Consider the following 5,119-nt stretch of genomic DNA (forward strand, 5'->3'; position numbering starts at 1 on the left):
CTTAGTTCAAGATCTAGTCCCTACCTGTTGGCTCACGACCATTTGTAACTTGACTTCCAGTGGATCTGAGACCCTTTTCTGGTCTCTGAGGACATCAAGCATGCATGTGATACACAGATATCGATGAAACTTCCCAAACATCCATATACATAAAATAATACTATTTTAAAGTTATTTTCATAAAGAAAATGCTGTTGCATACCTATAATATAATCATAGAGAAGACATTGGCTTCTATATAACCAAGACACAAAAAACTATCACTCAGGGGATCTTTAAAGTTAATAACAATAATCTGTACTCTAAGACTGTTAGACAAATATAATCATGTATTATATAACTTTTTTGAATTGGCTTTATTCAGTCAGCATAATTTTTTCACTGAGTCACCCTGGGATTTGCCTCTTTTTTTTTTTTCCAGCATTAGCTGTCCTGGACGTGCTTTGTAGATCAGGCTGGCCTTGAACTCACAGAGATCCACTTGCTTCTGCCTCCCTGAGTGCTGGGACTACAGACATGTGCTCCGCTGATATTTGTCATGGCCCAACCTGAGACCCACAACAAGGGAGAAAGCCAACCCATGACACTATTAACAACCCTCTGCTTTGCTTGCAGACAGGAGCCTAGCATAGCTCTCTTCTGAAAGTCTTCACCCAGCAATTGATTAGATGTTAGATTCACAGCCAAACATTGGGTGGAATGCAGGCAGCCTTGTGAAAGAGTGGGGGGAAGGATACAAGGACTTGGAAGAGAGAAAATAGCTGAGCAGTATTCTATGGTGTGGGTCTACCATATTTTCTTTAAATATTCTCTCACTAATGAGTTCAAAGTTTATTTATGGTTTATGAATTATTTTCAAAAACTACCATAAATATGTACAAGTTTGGTATAAATATCATTTTTCATTTTTCTGAGGCAAATGCACAGGACTATAATTACTGGATAATACTGTAGTTCTGAGTTTCTGGGTTTTTTTTTTTAAGAAAATAAAGAAAATAAATTGCTAAACTATTTTTTATAGTGCTGTCTCATTTTATGTGCTCCTCAGCAATGCATGAGCAATTCAGTTTCTCTGCATCTTTGACAGCATTTGGTATTATCTCCAATTTTTATCTTAGCTTTTCTGATATATATGTAGCAATATCTTATTGTGGGGTATTAATTTATATTTCCTAGGTGGCTAAGAATATTCTTTTTTTTTCATGTGCTTAGTTACCAGCTATGTATCCCCAACAGTGAAATGTCTTTTCATGTTGTTTTCCAACTTTTACTTGATATTTCTTTTACACACAAAGTTCGAAGTTCTTTATACATTCTAGATTTTAATTTGTGTTGCATAAACGGTTTTCAAATGTTTTGTACTATGCTACAGGTTATCTTTTCATCTCTCACAAAAAAATCAATTTCAGGTGGGTTCATTTTATCAGTATTTTCTTTTCTTGTTTATGCTTTGGTAATCAAATTGAAAGTTATTTAGCTAGCTTTATATCTTGTATATTCTCCTCTTTAATATAAAAGTTTTATAATTTTGCATTAGGTTCACTGTCCATTTTGAAAAAATACATACATTTCAGTAAAAATTTGTTTTTTTTTTTTTACATAAATGAACCCATGTATTATTGGCTAAGAATGACTCAAAGGGGTACACTTTCTACCATTCTTTAAATTATTTTTCTTTCCATATTAATGCACTTGATTGTGATTGCAGAAGTGATTCTAAAGTCTAACCCCAAAAGCTGCAGTGTTTATACAGGAATCACAGGGTTAGATCCCCTTTCAAAACAACAATGACAAATGTACTTGTCATGCGGATTCATTTTAATTTTCTTCACCATTTTTCAAAAAAAAAAAAATGGCATGGGAGCGAGCCCTTCATTTATTAATGATCCCAGCTTTCTGAGTGTAAGCTGAATTTCAGACTAAAAAATTAAATTCTAACTTTACCAATGAATATCTACTGGTTTCAGTATTATTTGTTGAAAAGAACATCCTTTTTTCATTTAACATTTTTTTTAATTTTATTTTTTTCTTATCAGTTACATTTTATTAACTCTGTATCCCAACCGTGTCCAGATCCCTCATTCCCTCCCAGTCCCTCCCTCCCTCATCTCCACTGTGCCCCTTGCCAAGTCCACTGATAGGGGGAACCTCCTCCCCATTCATCCGATCCTGTTTTATCAGGTATCTTCAGGACTGGCTGCAAAGCTCTCCTCTGTGGCCTAACAGGACTGCTCCTCCCTTGGGGGGTGGGGAGGCCAAAGAGCCAGTCATTGAGTTCCTGTTAGAAATAGTCCTTGTTCCCCTCATTGGTTACTGAGCTACCACAGGCTACATCTGAGCAGGGGTTCTAGGTTACATTCATACATGGTCCTTGGTTGAATGTCAGTCTCAGAAAAGACCCTGTGCCCAGATATGTTTGGTCCTTGTGGAGCTCCTATCCTTTCCTCATCAGACTAACTCCCCTTCTTTCTTATGATTCCCTGTACTCTGCCAAAGGTTTGGTCATGAGTCTTTGCTTTGAAAACACTGCTAGTTAGAGTTTTTCAAATGCGCTCAGTAGACTCCTGTCAATGTTTAATGTGCATCCCATCTGTCTTTCAACACGAGGATTGATAATCTTACCCCATGTCCGCTCTCTTGATTATCTTTTATAGGTGTTTATTTCATTATGTTTATCATATCTTATAGGTCTATATAAGTGAGTATATACCGTGTTTGTCTTTCTCCTTCTGGGATATTTCACTCAGGATGATCTTTTCTAGGTCCCACCATTTGCCTGCAAATTTCATGATTTCCTCCTTTTTGATTGCTGAGTAGTATTCCATTGTGTAAAAATACCACAATTTCTGTACCCATTCCTCCGTTGATGGACATCTGGGTTGTTTCCAGGTTCTGGCTATTACAAATAAAGCTGCTATAAACATGGTTGAGCAAATATCTCTTTTGTGTACTTGAGCAAACTTTGGGTATATACCTAGCAGTGGTATAGCTGGGTCTTGAGGAAGCACTATTCCTAATTGTCTTAGAAAGCGCCAGATAGATTTCCAGAGTGGTTGTATCAGTTTACATTCCCACCAGCAGTGGAGGAGGGTTCCCCTTTCTCCACAACCTCTCCAGCATGTGTTGTCCCTTGAGTTTTTCATTTTGGCCATTCTGATGGGTGTAAGGTGATATCTCAGGGTCGTTTTGATTTGCATTTCCCTGATTGCTAATGAGGATGAGCATTTCTTTAAGTGTTTCTCTGCCATTCGATATTCCTCTGTCGAGAATTCTCTGTTTAGCTCTGTTCCCCATTTTTTAATTGGATTACTTGGTTTGCTGCTTTTCAGCTTCTTTAGTTCTTTGTATATACTGGACATTAGTCCTCTGTCAGATAAAGGGTTAGTGAAGATTCTTTCCCAATCTGTAGGCAGGCGTTTTGTTTTGATGACAGTGTCCTTTGCTTTACAGAAGCTTTTCAGTTTCATGAGGTCCCATTTATTGATTGTTGCTCTTAGAGCCTGTGCTGTTGGTGTTCTGTTCAGGAAGTTGTCTCCTGTGCCAATGAGTTCTAGGCTGTTCCCCACTTTTTCTTCTAACAGATTTTGAGTATCTGGTTTTATGTTGAGGTCTTTGATCCACTTGGACTTCAGTTTTGTGCAGGGTGATAAATATAGATCTATTTTCATTTTTCTGCATGTGGACATCCAGCATTTGTTGAAGATGCTGTCTTTTTTCCATTGAATGGTGTTGGCTTCTTTGTCAAATATCGAGTATTCATAGGTGTGTGGGTTTATTTCTGGGTCTTCTATGCGGTTCCATTGATCCTCCTTCTGTTTTTATGCCAATACCATGCAGTTTTTATTACTATTGCTCTGTAGTACAACTTGAGATCGGGGATGGAGATACCTCCAGATGATCTGTTGTTGTACAGGATTGTTTTGGAGATTCTGGGTTTTTTGTTTCTCCATATGAAGCTGAGAATCTTTTTTTCAAGGTCTGTAAAGAATTGAGTTGGTATTTTGATGGGAATTGCATTGAATCTGTAGATTGCTTTTGGCAGGATGGCCATTTTCACAATGTTAATCCTACCAATCCATGAGCACGGGAGATCTTTCCATCTTCTGAGATCTTCTTCAATTTCTTTCTTCAGAGGCTTGAAGTTTTTCTCAAACAGGTCTTTCACTTGCTTGGTTAGTGTCACCCCAAGGTACTTTATGTGGTTAGTGGCTATTGTGAAGGGTGTTGTTTCCCTAATTTCTTTCTCGGCCATTTTGTCTTTGGTATACAGGAGGGCTTCTGATTTTTTTGAGTTGATTTTGTATCCTGCCACTTTGCTGAAGGTGTTTATCAACTGGAGGAGTTCTCTGGTTGAATTTTTGGGGTCACTCATATATACTATCATATCATCTGCGAATAGTGACACTTTGACCTCTTCCTTTCCGATCTGTATCCCCTTGATCTCCTTTAGTTGTCTTATTGCTCTGGCTAGGACTTCAAGTACTACTTTGAAGAGGTAGGGAGAGAGTGGGCAGCCTTGTCTTGTCCCTGATTTCAGTGGGATTGATTTAAGTTTCTCTCCATTGAGTTTGATGTTGGCTATAGGCTTGCTGTATATTGCCTTTACTATGTTAAAAATATGGAACGCTTCACGAATTTGCGTGTCATCCTTGCGCAGGGGCCATGCTAATCTTCTCTGTATTGTTCCAATTTTAGTATATGTGCTGCCGAAGTGAGCACTTCATTTAACATTTTTTGTATTTTTTTAAAAATCCATTCAAGCATGTTTCTGTGAGTCTGTTTAGTCTCCCTATTCTATTCAATTGTATTTATTTTTAATTTTTATTAATTAATTTAATTTCTATCTTGGTCATAGGCTCCTCCCTCCCTTTTCTCTTCCCAGTCCCACTCTGCCTCCTGCATCCCTTTTCCCCTATTCCTCAGAAAAGAAGAGGTCCCCTACCCAGACACCCCATGTCATCTCTTCACATGAGAACTGAGTTGGAGTTGATCTTCCTCCCCTGTGGTCTTGAAGGGAAGTGCCATCAAGGGTAAGTGATCAAAAAAGCAGGCAACATAGTCTGTGTCAAAGATGCATCCCACTCCCCTAACTAGTGGGAAGACATGAAGCCCAAGGTGT

The 5,119-nt window shown here is 38.2% G+C and overlaps 1 non-coding gene across 1 annotated transcript; it reads right to left on the reverse strand.

Moving 5' to 3' along the window:
- Positions 1-4,612: 4,612 nt before the first annotated feature.
- Positions 4,613-4,719, reverse strand: LOC129669316 (U6 spliceosomal RNA). Its single transcript, XR_008719016.1, has one exon. It is a non-coding gene; the product is annotated as a U6 spliceosomal RNA (small nuclear RNA).
- Positions 4,720-5,119: the final 400 nt, after the last annotated feature.

This window comes from Psammomys obesus, unplaced genomic scaffold (genome assembly GCF_907164565.1).
Source record: "Psammomys obesus unplaced genomic scaffold, mPsaObe1.curated_primary_1811, whole genome shotgun sequence".
Lineage (NCBI taxonomy): Eukaryota > Metazoa > Chordata > Mammalia > Rodentia > Muridae > Psammomys > Psammomys obesus.